At 38.7% G+C, this 25291-nt stretch overlaps 1 protein-coding gene across 4 annotated transcripts in view; it reads right to left on the reverse strand.

Moving 5' to 3' along the window:
* Nucleotides 1–25291, reverse strand: part of KPNA3 (karyopherin subunit alpha 3) — a 91676-nt gene that overhangs the window by 61948 nt on the left and 4437 nt on the right. The window contains exon 2 of one of the 4 annotated variants that reach the window (XM_089899582.1): nt 23213–23251. The exons of the other annotated variants lie outside the window; for them this stretch is intronic. The gene's annotated coding sequence lies outside the window, so the exon portion shown is untranslated. The remainder of the gene's footprint in view (nt 1–23212; nt 23252–25291) is intronic. 4 annotated transcript variants of the gene reach the window in all.

The raw sequence follows: 25291 nt of genomic DNA on the forward strand, positions 1-25291 counted from the left end.
CTACTTTGGTAGTGTCTTGGTTTTTTCCCTAATGCTTCTGATTCCTCCTTCAATGATTCAATCATTTAAAAATATTTATTTTAGGGCTTCCCTGGTGGCGCAGTGGTTGAGAATCTGCCTGCCAATGCAGGGGACACAGGTTCAATCCCTGGTCCGGGAAGATCCCACATCCGCGGAGCAACTAAGCCTGTGCGCCACAACTACTGAGCCTGTGCTCTAGAGTCCATGAGCCACAACTACTGAGCCTGTGTGCCGCAACTACTGAAGCCCACATGCCTAGAGCCCGCGCTACACAACGAGAGAAGCCACCACAATAAGAAGCCCGTGCAGCGAAGAGTAGCCCCTGCTTGCCGCAACTAGAGAAAGCCTGTGCGCAACAAAGACCCAATACAGCCAAAAATAAATAAAACAAATTTATTTTTTAAAAATAAATTAAATTAAATATTTATTTTATAGTCACTCTCTGATATCTCTATTACTGAATTTCTTAGGAGACTTAAGACTATATTTTTGGTATCTGCACATTACCTATAATAGAGTTTTTGGGTTTTTTGTTTTGTTTTTTTGTGGCACGCGGGCCTCTCACTGTTGTGGCCTTTCCCGTTGCAGAGCACAGGCTCCGGACATGCAGGCTCAGCGGCCATGGCTCACGGGCCCAGCCGCTCCACGGCATGTGGGATCTTCCCGGACTGGGGCACGAACCCGTGTCCCCTGCATCAGCAGGCAGACTCTCAACCACTGCGCCAACAGGGAAGCCCCTGTTCGTAGATTTTTTGATGATGGCCATTCTGACCACTGTGAGGTGATAGTTCATTGTAGTTTTGATTTGCATTTCTCTAATGATTAGTGATGTTGAGCATCCTTTCATGTGTTTGTTGGCAGTCTGTATATCTTCTTTGGAGAAATGTCTATTTAGGTCTTCTGCCCATTTTCGGATTGGGTTGTTTGTTTTTTTGATATTGAGCTGCATGAGCTGCTTGTATATTTTGGAGATTAATCCTTTGTCAGTTGCTTTGTTTGAAAATATTTTCTCCCATTCTGAGTGTTGTCTTTTTGTCTTGTTTATGGTTTCCTTTGCTGTGCAAAATCTTTTAATTTTCATTAGGTCCCTTTTGTTTATTTTTGTTTTTATTTCCATTTCTCTAGGAGGTGGGTCAAAAAGGATCTTGCTGTGATTTATGTCATAGAGTATTCTGTCTATGTTTTCTTCTAAGAGTTTTATAGTGTCTATCTTTACATTTAGGTCTTTAATCCATTTTGAGTTTATTTTTGTGTGTGGTGTTAGGGAGTGTTCTAATTTCATTCTTTTACATGTAGCTGTGCACCACTTATTAAAGAGGCTGTCTTTTCTCCATTGTATATTCTTGCCTCCTTTATCAAAGTATAAGGTGACCATATACACGTGGGTTTATCTCTGGACTTTCTATCTTGTTCCACTGATCTATATTTCAGTTTTTGTGCCAGTACTCAGCTAGCATTTTAAAAAACTGAGCAAATTTTTCACTTTACAGATAACTTTGCAATGGGATTCCTTTAAAACATAAGTTCTCCTGATTAACACAAGAGGGCTGGAAAGATAGGACTAGATGATAGGTCTTTATGTTTCAAAGAGTTCAAAAGTTTAGAGCAATACCAGGAAATAATTTAATGCAAGAATGCTACCCAAAATAGAGAAAGGAGAATTGTTACACATTATGAATATATTCAATATCTTAACTGTGGTGATGGGTTCATGAGAATATACATGTCAAAGCTTATCAAACGTGTACTTTAAACATGTATGGTTTATTGTATGTTAATTATACCTCAAAGAGCTGCTTTTAAAAAAATAAGCCTTAATAAATATGACTCAAACTATTAAAAAACCATATTTCTATGTACCTTTTTAAGGTATTAAAGCTACAAGAGTGATGCAATGGAAAGAGTACCTGAATGGTTGTGCCACTAGTTATGGGATCTTGAGCACATTACTTAACCTCTCTGAACTCCAGATTCCTTACTTAAGAAATGAAGATACCATGATCTATCTCCCTGGGACGGTACAGTGAAAGTATTTGCAATAACTGGTCCTTCATGATGTCTACGAAATACGATTTGTTATTTACTCTACGAAGTAGGTGTACGTATATAAGCCATTCATTCAAACTTATGTTTTAGTAATTCATCAAATATCAATGTGAGTACCAAAAGCAAACATATCTACCTTATATATAACCTAAATCAAGGTCCAAAATGTACATACCTCTATTATCATTTTTCATCTTTCTACTTTCAAGCTACTTGTATCTTTATATTTAAAATGCAGCTATTGGGACTTCCCTGGTGGCACAGTGGTTAAGAATCCGCCTGCCAATGTAGGGGACATGAGGTTGAGCCCTGGTCCGGGAAGATCCCACACGCCAAGGAGCAACTAAGCCCGCAAGCCACAATTACTGAGCCTGTGCTCTAGAGCCCACAAGCCACAACTACTGAAGCCCACGCGCCTAGAGCCCTGCTCCACAACAAGAGAAGCCACCACAATGAGAAGTCTGTGCACGCAACAAATAGTAGCCCTCGCTCACTGCAACTAGAGAAAGCCCACACACAGCAATGAAGACTTAACACAGCCAAAAAATAAATAAAAATAAAATGCAGCTATTGTGGGCAGGATATAGTTGGGTCTTGCTTCTTAATCCAGTCTGACAATTTCTGCCTTTTAATTAGAGTACTTTAGCTCATTTATATTTAATGTAATTATTGATGGGGCTAAAATTAGGCATTTGTTGTCCTATTTTTGTTTTCTATTGTCTCATCTATTTTTTGTCTGTTTCTCTATTCCCACTTGCCTGCCTTCTTTTAGGTTAATCAATTTTTTTTAGTATTCTGTTTGATTGCTCTACTAGCCTTTTAGGTTTGCCTTTTTATTTTTTTTATTAGTTTTCTCACTAGGGATTACAATTTGAATCTTTAACTTTAAACAATCTATATAGAATTAATGTTCTACTACTCAACTTAAACTAAATGGCCCAGCATTTGTGCATGTGTGTGTGCGTGCATGCACGTGTGCACACCACACGTGCATGCATAATACAGCAAATTGCCAAGCATTTGGGCAGATCTTACAATCAAATTTTAGGACTCTCTTCATAGCTCCTGATCTTCCAGGATTTCTGGCTGTTTTGTCAGCCTGGAACTCTGTACTCTTATACTTCGAGCCAATAAGGCTGTAGTATTCTGCACCAAGAAGTGGGACGACTATAGAGTGACCCTCATACTAAAACCCACTAACTCACAAATTTCATCAGATGGTTATGTTTTAAGAATCGGCTCACCTCCAGTTTCTGCCTGCTTTTGATCACTCTCCAGTACCTTTAAGTGAAAATTTTAATATATTTTGTCCAGGGGGCTTCCCTGGTGGCACAGTGGTTGAGAGTCCGCCTGCCGATGCAGGGGACACGGGTTCGTGCCCCAGTCCGGAAAGATCCCACATGCCGCGGAGCAGCTGGGCCCGTGAGCCATGGCCGCTGAGCCTGTGCATCCGGAGCCTGTGCTCCGCAATGGGAGAGGCCACAACAGTGAGAGAACCGCGTATCGCAAAAAAAAAAAAAATATATATATATATATATATATATTTTGTCCAGAGTTTATAGTTGTTCAATAATTCTAAGGTACTGCAGCATTACTGGAAGACAGAACTCCACGTTACTCTTATTACATGCAGTTTTCCATTCTGAATGTCTTCATTAAGTAAGGTAATTTGTGCTAGTATTAGGCATAATTTGCCTTTTTCTTTAGTAATAGCTTTATTCAGATATAATTCACATATCATAAAATTCACCTTTGAAATGTAAGTTCAGTGGGTTTCAATATATTTAGAGTTGTGCAACTATCAACATTTTCCTACCACAAAAAAACCCACACACCCTTTATCATTCATTCCCCATACACCTACTCTATATCCCTTGGCAAACACAAATCTACTTTCTGTATCTATGAATCTGACTGCCTGGCCATTTCATATAAATGGAATCATAATATGTGGGCCTTTTGTTGGTTTGGCTTCTTTACTTAGCATAATGATTTTGAGATTCATCCATGTTGTAGCATATGTCAGTACTTGTTTTTGCTGCTGAATAATATTCCATTGAATGGATATACCACATTTAGTAGAATTCACCAGTGAAGCCTTCTGGTCCTGGCCTTTTCTTTGTGGGAAGTTTTATGATTATGAATGCAATCTCTTTACTTGCTACAAAGTCTATTCTGATTTTCTATTTCCTCTTGAGTCAGTTTGGTAGTACGTGTCTTTCTAGATATTTTTCCATCTCATCTAGGTTATGTAATTCGCTGGCTTATAATTGTTCACAGTATTCTCTTAGTATCTGTTTTATTCCTGTAAGGTAATTTTTTCATCAGTCTAGCTAAAGGTTTGTGAATTTTGTTGATACTTTCAAAGAAACAACTTCTGGTTTCATTGATTTTCTCTATTGTTTTTCTCTTCTATTTCATTTCAGTTATACTTCTTTTTTATTTATTATTTTTATTTATTCATTTATTATTTATGTTTGGCCACGTTGGGTCTGCGTCTCTGTGCACGGGCTTTCTCTAGTTGCGGCGAGTGGGGGCTACTCTTTGCTGCTGTGTGCGGGCTTCTCATTGCAGTGGCTTGTTGCAGAGCACAGGCTCTAGGCGCACAGGCTCAGTAGTTGTGGCACATGGGTTTAGTTGCTCCGTGGCATGTATGGGATCTTCCCAAACCAGGGATCGAACCCGTGGTCCCCTGCATTGGCAGGCAGATTCTTAACCACTGTGCCATGAGGAAAGTCCCTATACTTTTTATTTTAATGTAAGTATTTACAGCTATAAATTTTCCTGAGTACTGTTTTAGCTTCATCCAGTAAATGTTGATATGTTGTGCTTTCATTTTCATTCATCTCAAAGTGTTTTCTAATTCCCTTGCGATTTATTTGACCCACTGGTTATTCAGAATGTGTTATTCAATTTCCACATTATTTGTGAGTTTTCCAAGTTTCTTTGTTATTGATTGCTAATTTTATTCCACTGTGGTCAGAGAACATATTTAGTATGATTTTAATATATTTTTTTAATTTGTTGAGACTTCTTTTATGGCCTAATGTAACATGATCTATCCTGTAGAATATTCCATGTGAACTTGAGAAGAATGTGTATTCTGCTGCTGTTGCATGAATGGTATACAGATGTCTGTTATGTAGTCAAAACAATCCTGAAAGGAGGAACAAAGTTAGAAGATTTACATCAGCTGATTTCAAGACTTACTATAAAGTTCCAGCAATAGACAGTGAGGTAATGGCATAAGGATAGACACACAGATCAATAAAACTGAATGGAGTTCAGAAATAGATCCATACCTATACGATCAACTGATTTTCAACAAAAGTACCAAAGTTATTCAATGAGTGCTGGAAAAACATCAACCCCTATCTAAGAGTATATCAAATATTAATTCAAAATGAATTATAAACCTAAACGTAACAGGTGAAACTAACAAATTTCAGAAGGAAACACAGGAGAAAAATGTAAATTAAAACCATAACAAGACACCACTATACACTCACTAAAATGACAACAATTTAAAGGACTGCCAATACTGGTGAGCATGTGGAGCAACTGGAACTCACATACTGCTGATATGAATGTAAAATACTACAACCACTTTGGAAATGAGTTTCAAAGTTTCCTATAAATTTAAAGACATATTTACCATATAACCAAGCCATTTTACTCCCAGGTCTTTATCCAAAGAAAACACACACACATAGACTTGTAAACAAATATCATAGCAGTTTTACTCATAAGTGTGCAAAACTGGAAAAGAACCCAAATATCCAATAACAAGTGAATGGATAAACAAATTGTGATATATTCATACAATGGAATATGGGTCGGCAATTTAAAAGAATTAACTCCAAGTAAACAAACCAATATTTTTTTGTTGGTTTGTTAGTTCTGGGTTTTTTTTGTTTTTTTTTAAATTAACCGCTTGATTTATTTTTATTTTTTAAAGGTGCTTTTGGAATTGCCTTGTAGATATTAAAACCGATTCATGATGTGCAAATCCAGAGTACAGTATTTGGAAATGCCAGGAGGAAGTTGTGGGGAAGGAATTTTATGTCGAATAGACTGTGTATCAGTTTTATCCATAAAGGGACTATAAATCATTTGGAACTGTCAAAATGAGTGCCTCTTGTAGTTGTGAGACCCCCATTGATGGGAGAAACTTGATGATCATCTGGCAGAGACGTTAAGAGAAGAATTGGGGAGTGTTGTGTGAAATGAAGGAAAACCATCCTTTAGCATTTTGGAATATAAATATGTTGGGTTGGCCAAAAAGTTCGTGCAGGTTTTTCTGTAACAGTGGACAGGAAAAAACGAACGAACTTTTTGGCCAGCCCAATATCTCAGTATTAAGTCGCACTTGAGAAGAAGTTTGATTTACAAAACGATATTAATGTCATATTAAACAAACAAAAAAGCCAGACACAAAGGAGTATGTATTGTGATTACATTATATAAAACTGTTGAAAAGGCAAACTAGTCTATAATGTCAGAAAGCAAACTAGTATTTGCCTGCAGCTGGGGGAAAAGGAGGACTGACTGCAAAGGGACATGGGGAGGGGGGCTTCCCTGGTGGCACAGTGGTTTAGGAATCCACCTGCCAATGCAGGAGACACGGGTTCAAGCCCTGGTCCGGGAAGATCCCACATGCCGCAGGGCAACTGAGCTCGTGCGCCACAACTACTGAAGCCCGCACGCCTAGAGCCCATGCTCTGCAACAAGCTACCGCGATGAGAAGCCTGTGCACCAGAACGAAGGGTGGCCCCTGCTCAACGCAACTAGAGAAAGCCGGCGTGCAGCAATGAAGACCCAAAACAGCCAAAAATTAATTAATTGATTTTTTTAAAAAAAGGTACATGGGGGAACTTTTGAGGGGGACAGAAATATTCTACATCTTGATTGTGATGGTGCTTACAAGGGAGTAATTATTTGTCAAAGCTCATCAAGCTAAACACTTAAAATGGATAAATATACCTAAGTAAAGTTTATTAAAAGCAGTTGTTACTTGCAGGAAGAGAGGTGGCAGGTGTGGGTGACATGTGTCATTTTCTCCTTTGAATTTATATTATCAATATGTGTATTACCCCTGTAATTTAAAATCAGTTCATTACTGAGAAGTACTCAAATTATTTAAAACCCTTCCTAAATTAAATTGCCTCAAAGATTTACTTTCCTATAATATATAATTACCAATAACAGTCTAATTTTTTTCTCCTAGTAATACTATATTGTGCACTGGATCTGTGTTTCTTATCACCACTGTAGCAGTTGATAAATATTCCCTGTAATTCAAAAACTTTATAAGCCGTCAATAACTAACCCATAACAGTGTTATAAATAAATAAAACTTACAATAATGTTTATATGACACTTAATGCTGTGCTTATTTATTTTACATAAAGTGAGTTTATTTACAGTACTGTTATATAGCCAAAATGACATTACTGAAGTTTACTAGGCAGAGGAACTGAAAAAGAAGTGTAGGAAGGTGCTGAGTCCTTCTTCAGATCCTATAATACCAAGACACCAGATATCTTCTACTTCACTAACAAAAACCACAACAAACAAACAAACAAAAAGTAACCATATTCCGAAAGTCTGTAGCACCAAAACTATCCCTTTGCTACCACCATCTTAGTCCCCTTCACTAAGAAGAAAGCTGGGACTCCTATTTCTCCTCTTCAGTACAACGGGCATGGGGGGGAGGTGGGAGGAGGGTATTTCAAGCCATACTAGCCCCCCAAATCTACAGCTATATCCTGAATTCAACAGTTGGCAGCATTCACAACTAGGGCACTCCTGTAACACCTAGGCCTGGGTGTCCAGATGCCTGGTTTCTTCTGCGTTATAAACTCAGAACTTATAAACTAAGTTTGTCTTCTACTTCTCCCTTTTCTGCCTCTTGCTGGGAGGGGCCTTTGGACTTCCTTTCAAGGCTGTTCCTACTGTAAGCAAATTTGCCCAACTTCCCTTCCTCCCAAGTACCTGTTCTGCTGAGAGGAGTATAGTTTTCTCAGAAATAGGTCCAGTACCTACTATGTTTACCAGAAGAAAAGCATACAGAGGAATATTTTGGTCACATTATATTTAAAGTGTAGTCATGACCACAAACATCATATCCTCACGTAATGCCATCATGTTCACAAATACAAATCTGAGAATTAAAAAACCTGGTAGGGCCCCCTAATCACTGCATGGAGCTAATGTCTAGTTTACTAGAAGATTCTGTCTGCACTGGTACCTAATACAATTTATCCAGAATGTGTTCTTATTATGAAAATATTCTAGCTGTTTTTCACAAAAGCTAAACAATATACTAAAGAACTTATTACCAGAAGAGAAGTATGAAGTAATCTGAAATCGCGCTTCCCAGCCTCTTTCACATCATAGTGCACGCACATACACACACACACACACAAATATTTGTACAGCACACTGAGATTAAGGGACAAGACCACAAGGGCTCCACCACTCAGATCCCTGGCTGGCCACCCCTAGGGCAACACATGAGATGAGAAACACTGATCTAACAGACCCTCGTGCTAATGCTCTGGGTCACTGCAGCAAACCAGAGGGAAGGTCATCGATACACTGTCATCAAGAAGTTAGCTTAATAAAAAAAATTGTTTCTGCTATACATATATCAAACCTACAATTCTTGTTCAAACCATGAAACATTCCCAGTTCATGTAATCTCCACTATAAAGCTCTGTCAAATCTTTAAGGCCAGTCCCTCCTCTATGTTCCCAAACCACCTTTACTTTTATTAAACAATCACAATCTCTCTTATAGTTACCTATAGCTGTATTTATTTGTTAGATTAAATACCCCTTGAAGGCAGAGATCTTGTTTCATTCATTTTTATTTCCCTCTACTCCACAATAAAAAAAAGGTAGTTTGAACAGCTAATGTTAAATCTAAAGTTGCGTTGTCATGTTCACCGACAATGCTGTTTGAACTTTACCACAATCATTGTACAGACCATGTACTTTCTCCCTCTCTATTCCAAAATTTGATTTAGCTCAACACTCTCAAATATTCCACTTTCCCAAAGTTTCAGAGGATACACAAAAATGTTAGTTTGCATTAGCCCCACGTTCACAAAACTTAGAAAACAAAAGAAAATGTCCAGCCATTATAGAACTCTAACATCCAAGTATCAATTCCTTTATTCCAATCAAAAACAATGTTCCTAGAATTCAGCACAAAACTGAAAACACTGCTGCTACCAGCCACAGTCCATAACAGTAACTTTAAATTGTCCAAGGGGATTAAGGAAGCATTTTAAATCACTGTCACCCCTACCGAAGGATTTTAGGCAACGAGAATTTATTCTCATACAAGAATAAATCTGCATTTTATCATTAAACAGTATGAGGGCCTTAACTGGGAATTACCAGTTTATAACCTTTCTCCCCAAAATTTGTGAATATATCTGAATGTTAAAATTTTCTTATTTAGAATCATGATTTGTATTTTCATCTTCTCTTCCCCTTTAAAATATTTAATTTTTAATAGTAAGTAGAATAAATAGAAGTATAACTAAGAAGTGAATAATTAACTAATATGAATTAGTACACAAATTAATGTCATGCAGCACCATTCCCCAAATATTCTATCTACTGCCTATGTTTTTGTTTAAAACACCAGTTGCTAAAGTTATGAAAAATTTTTACAAAGTTTAAAAAGAAAAAAAGCCTCAATAAATGTCCCTAATTATACATTATTCCAAAACCAAGATACATATATATGATATTCATGGAACTAGATTCAAATTAACAAAATTAGTTCAAATTTACAAAGACACTCTGCTACACAGATTAATATCGTGTAACATCTAGCTGCTAGGTTGTTTATCATCTATGTATGCATCTCTATCGTCTATATATATAGCCCAATACTTAGTTAACATGATCATCCTTTTCATGACCTACTTTTTTCTTGCACGTTTGAATTTTGAGAGGAACATGTAGATGTACTACACAATGTAATTATTTCCATGTCTGTCCAGCTACCTTCCTCCATACTCTCTCTGTTCAGCTTTCTACCTCTGTCTCTCTACTGTTATCTTAAATAAAGAAAAAGGACTACAGTGTCTACCTGAATACCCTCTGAAAACATCACAAAGATGTTTGGAAAACTGGATATTTACCTTTGCAATTCTAAGATAGGGAATGCAAAGAAAGAGTATACACTATTTCAACAAAGGAAGGGTCTATAACACAAATTCACTGCTGTCCCACTTTGTCTCTCTATAATTTAACGCTTCTACATTTAATAAGAAAACTTTTTGTTGTGTGTTTTTTTAGTCAAGGTATAATAAACTGGAATACATCAAGCTGTTTCAGAGACACAAAGTTTTTTAACATCTTTCTTACAAAGTACAGCATTTATTAGAGTCATCTTCATTTCAAACAGGCTTTATTTTCATAGTCTCCTCATTCTATAATAATTTGTATACCATCTTTGGAAGTTACAAATTAACTACCTGTTATCATCAACTATTTTGAGAGAGACAGGATTATTCTTTTACTTCTCTTCTTAGTTGGAGAGAGGAAAAAATTATTTAAAATATTAATTTCCTATGTCACATCCCAACCCCAAACAACTGACCGAGAAGGTTCCTTTTGGTCTATAAATGTGCAGTATAATAGTGGGTATTTTTACTTTGAAATTTCATATCAAAAGTGTGTTTTTAACTGGGTATTTAATGACATGACAATTACTGGTCTGGGTTTTCGTTTAAGTATAATAATATCATATGTCTGACCTCAATATTGTGATTTATAATATGAAATATACAGTTGGTGTTTGTCCACTGTTCCTGGTACAGAGGTCCTAAAACTCTTGGGATTTCCTAAGTGTACAGCACAGTGAAGGTGTCTTTTGTTATGTTAATGAGGCAACTTTGGGATCACCTCAGGCAACCTAAGGTTGGGGGCTGGATGCCAGACCTGTGATGAGAGGGTTGGAACTTTCAGCCCCACCCCCCAAACTCGGGGGAGGGTAGAGGGGCTAGAGATTGAGTTCCACCACCAATGGCCCACAATTTAATCAATCATGCCTCCATAAAAACTCGGAAGGTGAGGGTCTGAACAGCTTCCAGGTTGGTGAACACACGGAGATGCTGGAGACTGGTGCACTCTGAGAGAACATGAAAGGTCTGCTCCTTTCCCCCATACCTTGCCCTATGCACCTCTTCCATTTGGCTGTTTCTGAGTTATCTTTTCATAATAAACTGATAATCTAGTAAGCAAAATGTTTCTCTGGGTTCTGTGAGCCAAAGTAACCCAACACAAGGAGGTTTATGGCCAGTTGATCAAAGGCAGGCAGGGGTGGGGGTGGGGAGCAGTCTTGTAGGACTGAACCCTTAACCCATGGAATCTGACGCTATCTCCAGGTAGGTGGCATCAGAATTTAGCTGAACTGTAGGAAACCCAGCTGGTGTCGGAGAACTGCTTGGTATGGGGAAAAAAATCCACACACTGGAATTGTTGTCAGAATCAGACTTACCTTTTAGACATACATGTTAAAATATTGATATATAAAACAGGATATCTGGAATTTGCTTCAAATATTCCAGGGAAGGGTAATAGTGGGTAGGAAAAGAAATGAAACAAGACTGGCCAAAAATTATAACTATTTTAAAATGGCATACAGAAGTTCCATGTATTATTCTACCACTGTATGTTTCAAAGTTTTCTAAAATATTGCTTTTCTTTTTAAGTGTGCTGTGTTACCCAAGTACTAGAATCAGAAAACCTGGTTATCAACTAGGTGAGTGGACAATATTCATTATTTCTCTACGCCCTCAGTTTCCACCATCTGTGAGAAAAAGGGTTTGGACTAAACTTCTGCATCTTGCTAGTTCAATCTTTTAATGATTCAAGTGAGTATGATTTCTACACTTTATATTTGGCTTAACAATTCTAACTATAATCCATGATGCTTTCATAGCTAAATTTGATGCAATGAACTGAAAACTGTTCAAAGCCATTACCAAAATAACACTATAGTACTGTCAGTCTGCTTGGATTCTAAGGGCCAACTGTATTCACTGTATTACATACACCTTTTTTTTTTTTTTTTGCCGTACGTGGGCCTCTCACTGTTGTGGCCTTTCCCGTTGCGGAGCACAGGCTCCGGACACGCAGGCTCAGTGGCCATGGCTCACGGGCCCAGCCGCTCCGCGGCATGTGGGATCTTCCCGGACCGGGGCACGAACCCGTGTCCCCTGCATCGGCAGGCGGACTCTCAACCACTGCGCCACCAGGGAAGCCCCATACACCATTTTTAAAGGGACTTGAGCATCCACAGATTTTGGTATCCAAGGGGGCTCCTGGAACCAATTCCCCACCAATACCAAGGGATGACTGTACTTATCTCAGCTTGGCCTTCATTCCTAGATATTTTGCATTCCCCCAAACACCTTTTCTTCAAGTATTACCTCTCTTAGACTCTTTATTCTCTGGAGATAACTTTGTCAGAGAAAATAGAAGCCATCAGGCATAATCTGTTCCAGTTTCCATACCCTACTGCAGCCCATCCTTACTTCTATCTCTATTTCTTCCAAGTCCTTTCCAACTGAGGCCCCTTCAAAACCTAACCACAACATATATCTCTTACTTTTCATCTGTAACAGCTCCCCAGTATTCCAGGCTCAATCATTTATTCCTTTTCTAGCCAGGTCCTTAAGTCTGTTTTGCTCCAGTTTCTTCACAAACAGCAGTCAATCCCATACTTCTCAACGACCGAGAAACAACAAAAATAATTCTTTTAAGCATACTTCCTCCTCAAGCTAACCTGTGGTCCCTCCTTCCCATGAGTACCAAATTTTTAAACTGAGTTTCTACTGACTGGTTCCATCTACTACCTCAACTCTGACTCACGCCTCACCCTATTATAACCTAGCTCCCAGCCTCCACCACTCTATGAGTTTTCCATTTAATCACCAGCCCCCAACCACAATGAACGGCTTATTTCAGGTCCTCATCATACCTCTCCTCTGCAGCATTTAATGCTGCAACTGTTATCCCTTTTTCAGGAAACTCTTCTCCCCTAAAGTTCTTTTTTAATTTAATTTAATTTTATTATATTATTATTATTATTTTTTTGGCTGCACTGGGTCTTCATTGCTGCGCGCGGGCTTTCTCTAGTTGCCGCGAGTGGGGGGCTACTCTTCGTTGTGGTGCGCAGGCTTCTCACTGTGGTGGCTTCTCTTGTTGCAGAGCACAGGCTCTAGGCGCGCTGACTCAGTAGTCGTGGTGCCGGGCTTAGTTGCTCCGCAGCATGTGGGATCTTCCCGGACCAGGGATCGAACCCGTGTCCCCTGCATTGGCAGGCGGACTCCCAACCACTGCACCACCAGGGAAGTTCCTCCCCTAAAGTTCTGATGCGACTCTTTGCTGTAAGCTTCCTACAGACTCATTCTTCAGTGGCACTCACTAGTCCTCTAAAATGATGTGGTTCCTGGGGTTCTTTCCTCCTAGTCCTCTTTTCTTCTTACCCCTACGAGCCCTTATCTATATTCTCTTAAGCGCTCTAATCACTGTTTAAACTATTCTCCAAACCTTCACCACTGGTCACATCATCCTAGAACAGGGGTAGGCAAAATAGGGCCTGTGAGCCAAATCCAGCCCTCCACCTGATTTTTTAAATAAGCTTTGTTTCCCTATTGTGTTTGCTGCTTTCATGCTCAGAGCAGAGTTGAACAGTTGTAACATAAACTGTACAGCCCTCAAAGCCTAAAATATTATGTCTCTTTACAGAGAAAGTTTGCTAACCTCTGTTCTAGAAGGTAAAACATACCAAGTAAATAGTTCTGATAACTTCCTGCCTTTGGCTCCCAATGCCAGTGCTATTAGTCAGACCATCCATCTCTAAGACCCCTGAGAGTTTTCTAACTGTTCCTCCCAAGCTCTCTTCCCACCCTCACCAGTCTATCTCCTACAGTACAACCAAACCAATAGTTCTCAATGCACAAAACCCACTTCCCAATTTAAAATCTTCCCCACAGTAAAGCTTGTTCACAATCTGGCCCCAGCCTATCTTTTCCAACTTTCTAATCACTCTACCTGTAAGAAATACTGAATGAATTTAGTTTCCCAGAGCATATGATGCTGTCTCTTACTTCCAGGCCCACCCAAGATTTACTACCAAAGAAATAACTACACATTTTTCTAGCTTCAGCTTAGGCACAATCATCTCCATGAAGCCTTTTCTGACTCACCCACGCTCTTTCCCTATGTGCCCACTGTACTCGCTACATAATTCCATTATAGTAATTATTTGTTTGCTTTTACATCATTTCCAGACTAGTCTTCCTTGAGCAGGGACCCTGAGGCAAAGCAGGAGAATGGTTATTCAGGGCACAGGACTTTAAAGCAGGAAATCTAGGACTGAATGCCAGTTTCGCCTATACATTCTTAACGAATTATTGACCGCGGTATTTTTGCAGAAACTAACTCCTGTGGCCAGCGATTTGTTCTGTAAGTGAATACTGAAACACCCATGTTTGAGTAAATATCAACAACTTTTTTTGCAACTTTGCAAACAACTTTTTGCAACAACTTTGTACATGTCTTACTAAAGCATTCTAATACTTCGTTAGAGTGTGATAGGCAGGCACCTAATACTTCATTAGAGTGTGATAGCAGGCACCTCTGTGCAGGGGAACAGAACATCTATTACAACATACCGTGTTTCACTGCACTTTCCCCTGGAAGAACAGACTCTACACTTTCTGACGGCATTTTTTTTTTTTTTTAGTCCTGTGGATATTATTTCCTCTAAAATATGTTCTTTTATTTTACCTGATAGTCGACAAGGTGGATCTTTGTAGGGGGCTCTTTTGTATTTATTTCTTTATTTATTTTTAAATATTTACTTATGTATTTATTTGGTTGCGCTGGCTCCTTAGTCGCAGCACGTGGGCTCCTTAGTTGTGGCTCCAGGGCTCGTTAGTTGCGGCATGCGAACTTAGTTGCAGCATGCATGTGGGATCTAGTTCCCTGACCAGGGATCGAACCCAGGTCCCCTGCATTGGGAGCAGGAGTCCCATCCACTGCACCATCAGGGAAGTCCCAGTGGGGGGTTCTTTTAGAAATGCCACAAGAAGGACCAGGTGCAGGACTACCACTACATTCACCAGAACAGTCAGTTACCCATTCTCTAGCTATTGCTAACAAAAATTGCTTGTAAGTCACTTTATTCTGTGCATTAAGGCTACAATAAATTTTAAACGCATTGAATAAACCACAATTGCTCAGATAGAAACCCACTTTCTTATACCATTTTCGAGTTTTCTGGAGGATATTGAAGTTTGCCAGATATTGATCAGATTGATCAACTCCTTTCATACATTTATTATACCCTAATACAGAAGTGGGCTTAGTTATCTGATGGCCAGTCCTCCTGTTTTCCTTTCCTGTAGATGCTACGGAGGCGTCAGGAATAGTTGTCACCATGTGGACTAGCCTCATCTTTCCATATAAGAAGAATCACTTCTCCCTTCCGTAAGAATGTCATTTCTCCCCTCTGTAGATTTTTAGATTTCTCCTTTAACTGGTTTGGTAGACCACAATTCTCTTTTATAGTCTACAAACACTGCTTTTATTTTTCAACAATATTTCAGATGTGGACATACTATCGTAATAACTGTCTTGCTAAATATGGTGCCACGAACCAAGATAAGATTGTAGGACCGATAATACTGTTTCTTGAAGTTTCTTTCCTTCAACTGTGTAAATCTCAAGGTTGCATATATATCCAGTTTCACTTTTGCTAACCATCCTGACCAAAATTCCACATTTTGTAAGTTTTCCCGTATTACAGGCTTTGAATCTGAGTCATCCTCTCCACTTTATCATTGCCTCCTCAAGTGATAGCTCTTGTTTGGGTATATAAATCGATTGAAATTTTGGTAGAAAATAATCCAGAAGAGGCTTAACTTTTGAAATTCTGCCTGCAGAAGTGGAGTTTCCGAGTTATCATTAAAGTGAAGAAATGTCATCATTTGTTTGAACCTTCTTCTTGTCATAATCTTTGGAAAGATAGGTGTTTCAAGTAAGGGATCAGTCGGGATATTCTTTCCAGTGTGACTTTATCTGTCCCATCAAAATTATTAATCCAAGAAACTTCTTCATTTCACTATTGGTTACATCAGTTCATTGTAAAGCCTTATCATACTTTTTATATGATTTTTCATTCTGTTGGTGATACACATTTGTTTGGGAAGTGACCAACTCAACAAAGTCATTATCAAAAATTAATTCTGCTACTTCACTAACACTTTCAGGGTTATTACATTCAATAGCTACACCTAGGGGCTTCCCAGGTGGCGCAGTGGTTGAGAGTCCGCCTGCTGATGCAGGGGACACAGGTTCGTGCCCCGGTCCGGGAAGATCCCACATGCCGCGGAGTGCCTGGGTCCGTGAGCCATGGCTGCTGAGCCTGCGCTCCGCATCGGAAGAGGCCACAACAGTGAGAGGCCCACGTACCGCCAAAAAAAAAAAAAAAAAAAAGCTATACCTGACACACCTATTAAAGTCTTCCAATTTTCGTGAAATGTCGTCTTCAATCCACTCTTCTGTAGAAACAAAGGAGCATTCTCCAGCACCATGAGTTTCATTTTCACTTTCCATATCAGAATCAATCACTAAGGTTTTTTTTGTCTTTTTTTCATCTAATATTCACATTGTCTGAATCAGAACTATACTCTGAAGAACTATCATCTTCTGAGACACCAGTATATATGTTGCTCAGACAATCAGAGAAAGTACCTGCATAAAATTCACCTGAAAAATTCTTCTTCACTCAAAATTTCGCGATGCATCATTTTTGAAAATTGCATTTATAATATACACAAGGTTGGAACAAAAACCTAACAGAGCAAAATGTGAATGATAACAACAATCATTAAGTTGTATAATGAACCTTGATCAATTTTAAGTTCTAAAAACTTTGCATGGTGATGTTAATTGTATCACTCTCTAAAAAGGTATTGGTACATCTCCAATTGATAAAGTTAGGGTAACAAAAGACGTGTTAATACATCTCCAGTCAATAAATTGTTAAGCAAATTACTTAACTCATTTTCTTCATCTGTATAATGGCAATTTTATAAGGATTATTTAAGATTATTCTTATAAGCAGAGTACCTTGTACATAGTAAGTGCTCAACAATCATTGATTATTGATAATCACTGATTATCGTTATTTTCATTGTTTTATCCCCCACACTTAGTTCAGAATTCAGATAACTTCTGAGTAAAATAACTGAAGCAACCTAGTTCTGCACACATTATTTTCAGCTGCATACTGAATATTTCCATTTGAACAACGTTTGGCTCCCAAAACTTGTTATCCTTACTCCGAACTGTTTCAGTTAGAGTACCCAATCTGTTAATTTGCCCAGGACTTCCCTGGTCTGAACACTGAAAAGTCCTGTGTCCTGAGAATTCCCTCGGTCCTAACCAAACCAGGACAGTCTTCACCTTAAATTAGAGATATGCTGCAAACAATAAAACAGATTTGAGTTAATTTAAGATACAAGGGGAAGCAGGGAGACAGGAGAATTACTGGAAAAATACAGCACAATTCAAAGAACCAAAGGAAAAGCTAAAGAATCAGATCTATGAAAAAATCAGGATGAAAGCAACTCCAAAGATCTAGGTGGCAGAAATTAATGGAAGATTTCTTCACAGTACTTCTGCCAGGATGAATCACTTAGGTCCCAGTATCAGCTCACTCAAGATTTAAATGCCAGGGGACAGCATCTGATGGGCCTATTTTGTACTATCCAGAAAAAGTGAAGCACTTTAATTAACCAAAAAAAGCAGGAGCATTTAGATGAAAAATTCCACCAAGAGGTATCCAATGGAAGAAGAGTAGCTTCCAAAGGCGAAATGAGAATGCTGTTTCCAAAAGAAAGGGGAACAGATAAAAGATCACCATATCAACTGTTGCTTGAACATGCTATGCTTTCAACACTCCATGATTTAGTCACTGTTATTCATGTTATTTTTCTTTCTGTCTTGGCAAACTCCTCCTTCAAGACCTAGCTCAAGGGTGATCTTCTGCATAACCTTACTCAATTCCCCCAGATATAGTCACTCCCTTTCTACATGCTATCATAGTACTTTGCAAATTATGTACCTATATCACAGAACTATCATACTGCACATTAAGCATATGCTTAGATATCGGTCTCTCCCACCAAACTGAACTTCCCTAGAGCAAGGACAGCATTATTCGTATTTACAGTCTTTGGAATTAACAATGCCTCCCTGGCACATAGCAAATGCTACATAAGTGTTTAATAAATCTGTTATCTAAGTCACTAGGATAAAAACTATATGAAGCAACAAACTAAAAGGAAAGAAAGGAGCTACTACAGGTAAACATGCTGATAATATCAAAGAAAAAGCTGACAGACTAAGAGCAAGGGAATGACAGGCAAAAAAAATTATGAAGAGCAAAAACTCCGTAAGCACAGAAATTAAGGCCAAAATTCTGACAAACCTAAGAACTCGAAGGCATCACTTACATAAGAGCAAAAAGTAATAGCCATATGCGTAACGATGATTCTCAAGAACCAAGAAAATAACTAAATTATGTTCTACTTAAGAAGGCAGAGACATGCATAGAACATTTTTAGAAACACTGGCATTTCAAAATAAAAGAAAATTTGGTATGTAAACAAATAAACTTATAACCCAGAAAACTCAACAGTTCAGAATGATTAATTCCAAGTTAATATAGTCATGACTCATTTTACCATGTTTTAATTGTTAATGTTCGTATCCTAAGCTGTGGCAAATTTTTTCTTAATGGCAAAATGACGAAGTATAGCTACATCCTCCTTACATATTTAATACTGCTCTACTTTGAAGGTAAAGGAATAGAGACTTGGAAATGAGAATATAGCCAAACCTTATGCTAAGAAAACAAAAAGTCAACTTAGGAATGCTATCAGTCATGGAAAGAGAATATCACTGACTTTGAAGTTAAGATTTTCTAGATACACTTTCTAACTCCTTTACTGGATCCCAAGAAGTCAGGTGACTTTTTCACTTCAAATGTTATTCAAGTCTTTATCATATTTCACCCAAACAACTAAAATTCATTTCACCAAATATGGTAACTCTGACATCATGACATTAAACTACTCTTTATCATCTGAACCGCCTGATCAGTCTAACATCAATATTGGGATATATTCTGAAGCACACAGCATCACCAATTGAAGGTTTATTTAAAGCAAAAATACTTAAACTAAAGATAATTAAGCCTTTCAAACTAACCTCCAGTTTACAGAAAATTCAGAGGGTCGTAAGAAATAGGAGGAACAAGTTAAGCAACACCACAAAGAGAAAGACATATCCAGTAATTAGGACAGTCTGATAGGTTGAACCATGTGAAACTGCTGAGATTTGGCTGTTTTGAACCTCAAAAATGGCAAATTCATGTGGTTTGACTTAATATAAGGAAACTGGGGCTTCCCTGGTGGCGCAGTGGTTGAGAGTCCGCCTGTCGCAGGGGACACGGGTTCGTGCCCCAGTCCGGGAAGATCCCACATGCCACGGAGCGGCTGGGCCCGTGAGCCATGGCCGCTAAGCCTGCGCATCTGGAGCCTGTGCTCCACAACGGGAGAGGCCACAACAGTGAGAGGCCCGCGTACAGCAAAAAAAAATACATATATATATATATATATATATATATATATGTATATAAGGAAACTGACCTGATTTCTTCTTCACCAAATTAACAGCATTTTTTAAATGGTGGGGAAAAACAGCAGAAAGGTGGAAGCAACCCAAGGATCCATCAGCGGATAAATGGATAAGCAAAATGTGGTATATCCATACAATGGAATATTATTCAGTAATAAAAAGGAAGGAAATTTTGACACACACTGCAACATGGATGAACCTTGAAGATATTATGCTAAGTGAAATAAGTCAGTCACAAAAGGAGAAACATTGTATGATTCGACTTACGTGATGTTCCTAGAAGAGTCAAATTCATAAGGACAGAAAGAAAAGAGGTTGCCAGGGGCTGGGGAGAGTGGAAATGTACTTAGTTTAATGGGGACAGAGTTTCAGTTGGGGAAGATGAAAAAGTTCTGGAGACAGATAATGGGAATGGTTACACAATGATGTGCATGTATTTAATGCCACAGAATGGTACACTTAAAAGGTTAAAATGGTACATTTTATATTATGTATACTTTACCACAATAAAAAACATGGTGGTCCTAGAGAAATGGAAATAAAAACAAAAATAAACAAATGGAACCTAATGAAACTTAAAAGCTTTTGTACAGCAAAGGAAACCATAAACAAGATGAAAAGACAACCCTCAGAACGAGAGAAAATATTTGCAAACAAAGCAACCAACAAAGGATTAATCTGCAAAACATACAAGCAGCTCATGCAGCTCAATATCAAAAAACAAACAACCCAATACAAAAATGGGCAGAAAATCTAAACAGACATTTCTCCAAAGAAAATATACAGATTGCCAACAAACACATGAAAGGATGCTCAACATCACTTATCATTAGAGAAATGCAAATCAAAACTACAATCACCCCACACCAGTCAGAATGGCCATCATCAAAAAATCTACAAACAACCTAGAAAATGGTACAGATGAACCAGTATGCAGGGCAGAAATAGAGACACAGGTGTAGAGAACAAATGTATGGACACCAAGGGGGGAAAGTGGCAGGGATTGGGGTGGTGGTGGTGGTGGGATGAACTGGGAGATTGGGATTGCCATGTATGCACTAATATGTATAAAATAGATAACTAATAAGAACCTGCTGTATAAAAAAATAAAATTCAAAAAAAAATCTACAAACAATAAATGCTGAAGAGGGTGTGGAAAAAAGGGAACCCTCTTGCACATTTGGTGGGAATGTAAACTGATACAGCCACTATGGAGAACAGCAGGGAGGTTCCTTAAAAAACTAAAAACAGAACTACCATATGGCCCAGCAATCCCACTACTGGGCATGTATCCTGAGAAAACCATAATTCAAAGAGTCATGTACCACAATGTTCACTGCAGCACTATTTACAATAGCTAGGACATGGAAGCAACCTAGGTGCCCATCGACAGATGAATGGATAAAGAAGATGTGGCACATATATACAATGGAATATTACTCAGCCATAAAAAGAAACGAAATTGAGTTACTTGTAGTGAGGTGGATGGACCTAGAGTCTGTCATACAGAGTGAAGGAAGTCAAAAAAGAAAAAAATACTGTATGCTAACACATATATATGGAATCTAAGAAAAAGAAAAAAAAAAGGTCATGAAGAACCTAAGGGCAAGTAGGGAATAAAGACACAGACCTACTAGAGAATGGACTTAAGGATATGAGGAGGGGGAAGGGTAAGCTGGGACGAAGTGAGAGAGTGGCATGGACATATATACACTACCAAATGTAAAACAGATAGCTAGTGGGAAGCAGCTGCCTAGCACAGGGAGATCAGCTCGGTGCATTGTGACCACCTAGAGGGGTGTGATAGAGAGGGTGGGAGGGAGACGCAAGAGGGAGGGGATATGGGGATATATGTACATGTATAGCTGATTCACTTTGTTATACAGCAGAAACTAACACAACAATGTAAAGCAATTATACTCCAATAAAGATGTTAAAAAAAAAAACATGGTGGGAGGAGTCTCTTAAAGGAGACTTAAGAAACATAACCAAATGTGATCAGATCTTGTGTAATCATGGTTCTAACAACCAAAAGTTAAAAAAAAAGTTAAAGGACAACTGGGGAAATTTAAATGTAGATTACATTAGCTATTATTAGGAAATGATTAATTGTGTCAGGGTGATGTGGTATTTATTTAAGAATGCACTCTTATTTTTTAGAGAAGTATGTAAGTCTTCGGGAGTTAATTGTCATGACTGACACATAAGAAAATTTTAAAAATTATTTCTCTATAAATGTGTCTTAATCTCCCAATATTTTACCTATCATAATAAAAAGTTTGGACTTGATTTGGGAAGCAGTAAAAAAAAAAAACAAAAAGGCACCGAAAGAGTAGAAGTTTCAGTTAAAAAGCATATTTTAGGAAAATTATTGTGCTGGTGGTACTTACAATGAAGGTACTTATTTAAGAAATATTTTAGTGCTTATTTTGCTCTGCCACTGTACTAAGAACTAGGTAATGGAGGTACATATAGGAGAAACAGATAAAACATAATAAAAATATATTATCTAACCACAGTGAGGGAAGAAAGTTTCCTAACAACCTGGGGGGGTGAGGGGAGATTCAGAAAGATTTCTCAGAAGAGCTAAATCCAGAGGTGAGTATTTAAGAGGGGTAGGAATTAACCAGGCAACAGGAGGCAGGGAAGGATATTCCAGTCAGCAGGATAACCCTGAGAATAGAAACAGAATTGGCAAGCAGGGGAGGGCCAGATTCCAGATTATGTATAAGCATATAAGAAGTTCAGTGTTGCTAGAGCTTAAAGGTGTGGGGATGGGGGGTGGGGGACAGACACAGAACCTTGAAAAATAACCAGGTATCAGGCTCACTAAAACATCTCATGAACTGGAGGAAGAACACCACTTTGGAGGCAACTTTTAAACTGCTAGATGATAAGTAATAAGGCTGAAAGTAGGCTGGAGGCAGTGGAATAGAGAGGCAGGGCCCCAATCCAGAGACAGCACAGAGATTCAAGCTACATGACTGGCATCTGACTGAATGTGGAAGATGAGGAAGGAGTCCAAGAAACCTCTCAAATTTCAAGTTCAGGTCACAGTGAGAGTGATGATGCCATAAACAGAAAAAAGAAAAAACAAAGGCTTTAAACACTTCGAGCTTGAGAAGCTGATGTGATGCTCATGTGATTAATTTCCAGCAGATGAAAAACAGATTTATGTTCCCCACACTGAAATGACCGTTAAAACTAAGGGAACTGCTAATGTGGGTAAGAAAAAGCCAATAGAGAAGTGAGTTGTGGACAGAATCCCAAGGCATGCCTATAATCAATGGGAAGAAAGAAGAGCCAGCAAAGCCAACCAAAGAAGAGTAATCAATGAGGCAGATGGACCAGGAAAGATTATATGTCCAGATAGTGAATTTGAGAAAAGATAATTATAAGTGTACCTGCTATATGACGTATAGATTCCTGAAAAACTTCATGTTCTGCAAAATTAGGAAGAAAGAGGGAAATATATCAAGACGGTTGGAGCAATAAGCACCTTTAAGACAGAACATATGGTTAATTGGAGCCAAGAGGCATACTCCTGGGCTTGCTATTTTCAACTGTTTCTGTACTTCAACTACTTGTGTTCAACTGCTGCTACTTGGGAGGGCTAAATAGTTAATGTGCTGGTAAAAATCAAATATCAACCAACATGAATTCTGCATGAACTAACATCATTCCTCTTTATCATTCAAGCAAGAATTAGTTTATGTTACATAAATACATTATAGCAGAACAGATTGTCAAAGGAGGGTTGTAGGCAACGGTATCGATGCCATAAAGTCAATAACAAAAGAAATTATTAATATTTTAGAATAATACTGTACCTTTCACTCCCAAGTACATTATCTAGTCTCTTTTAAAGAGTATTTATTAAATTTTATATACTGGTCACTAAATGACCCAAGGTCCCTACCATGAGTGGGCTTCTTGACAGACCACATACTTTAACAGTTGCAATACACACACAGAATTTGTTGTACATCACAGCAACCTATCCCAAAGAGGTAAAGGAAAACTCACTTAGAAAAAAACACAGAGAGAAGGGAAAAAATAGGGACTGATTGTAGTATGTTATTAGTCAGGAAAGGCCCTGTGGAGAATTTCTGAAGGTTTTTTTTTTGTGTGTGTGGTACGCGGGCCTCTCACTGCTGTGGCCCCTCCCGCTGCAGAGCACAGGCTCCGGGGTGCACAGGCTCAGCGGCCATGGCTCACGGGACCAGCCGCTCCGCGGCATGTGGGATCTTCCCAGACCGGGGCACGAACCCGTGTCCCCTGCATCAGCAGGCGGACTCTCAACCACTGTGCCACCAGGGAAGCCTCTGAAGGTTTTTTTGAACTATAATGACATGGTATGGCAGAACTGCAATCTTGGTGTGCCAGAGATATATGAAGGAGTATGAGAGAAGAAAGAGTTTGCCAGAGTGAGCCCCACCAAACAGACAGCAAAAGAAGGCATTCAGGAGAACAGCATATATAAAGGCATGGGAAGGAAACGTATTGGTTACAGCCCCATCTCAAGTACTTTATCATGGATAGCAATAGAAAATATATAGGAAATATAAGAAAAGCAGTAGGTGAGGCAGAAAAGGCAGACTTTTTTTTTTTTTTTTTGCTGTATGCGGGCCTCTCACTGTTGTGGCCTCTCCCGTTGCAGAGCACAGGCTCCGGACGCGCAGGCTCAGCGGCCATGACTCACGGGCCCAGCCGCTCCACGGCATGTGGGATCCTCCCGGACCGGGGTACGAACCCGTGTCTCCTGCATTGGCAGGCGGACTCTCAACCACTGCGCCACCAGGGAAGCCCAAGGCAGACCTTTTTATGAAATTATGTGAGGCATGCTAAGGACCTTTAATTTTATCCTGAATACAATGGGATGATTTGCCAGGAAAGTAACACAAAAAGGTTTCAGAAAGATCAATCCATAAGTTCACTGGGGAGGGAAGATACAGGGAAACCAGGTGCACTATCACACCTGTATAGGAGACAGTGATAGGGGCCTAAACTAGGGCAGGGTGGTAAGGTTGGTAACAAAGGTAAAAATATGAGGGCTCATCAGATGACTAACACAGAAAAGTGAAGGAAGGGAAGAAGGGAGTCAAAGTCAAGGATAAGGTTTGAAGCTTGAACAGTTAGGTAGTATTTCTTACCAACAAAGGTTCCAGAGAGAGAAGCAAGTTTGGTAGTGCTAGATGAATTTACAAATGAGAAGATATTTATTTATCCCTAGTATTAGAAATTGAAGCCTAAAGTTTAAGTGTTAAGGCCAAAGATATGGGTTCTTATTTTTCAGTGAAACCAATGAACTGGCTTCTTACTAATAAGTAAACTTTGCAAAAGTGAAAAAATAGAAGGTAAATAAATCAAATGATAAATAGGATGACAAAAGTTTTTATTTGCAAGGTTTTATATCAAAATAGGAATTTCCCTGATATAGTCAAGATTTATTAAATATTTTCCCCATTAATTAACCTTCAGAT

This window comes from Delphinapterus leucas, chromosome 18 (assembly GCF_059928025.1).
Source record: "Delphinapterus leucas isolate spDelLeu-1000000601 "Yukka" chromosome 18, BTC_Dleu_Yukka2, whole genome shotgun sequence".
NCBI classification, from domain to species: domain Eukaryota; kingdom Metazoa; phylum Chordata; class Mammalia; order Artiodactyla; family Monodontidae; genus Delphinapterus; species Delphinapterus leucas.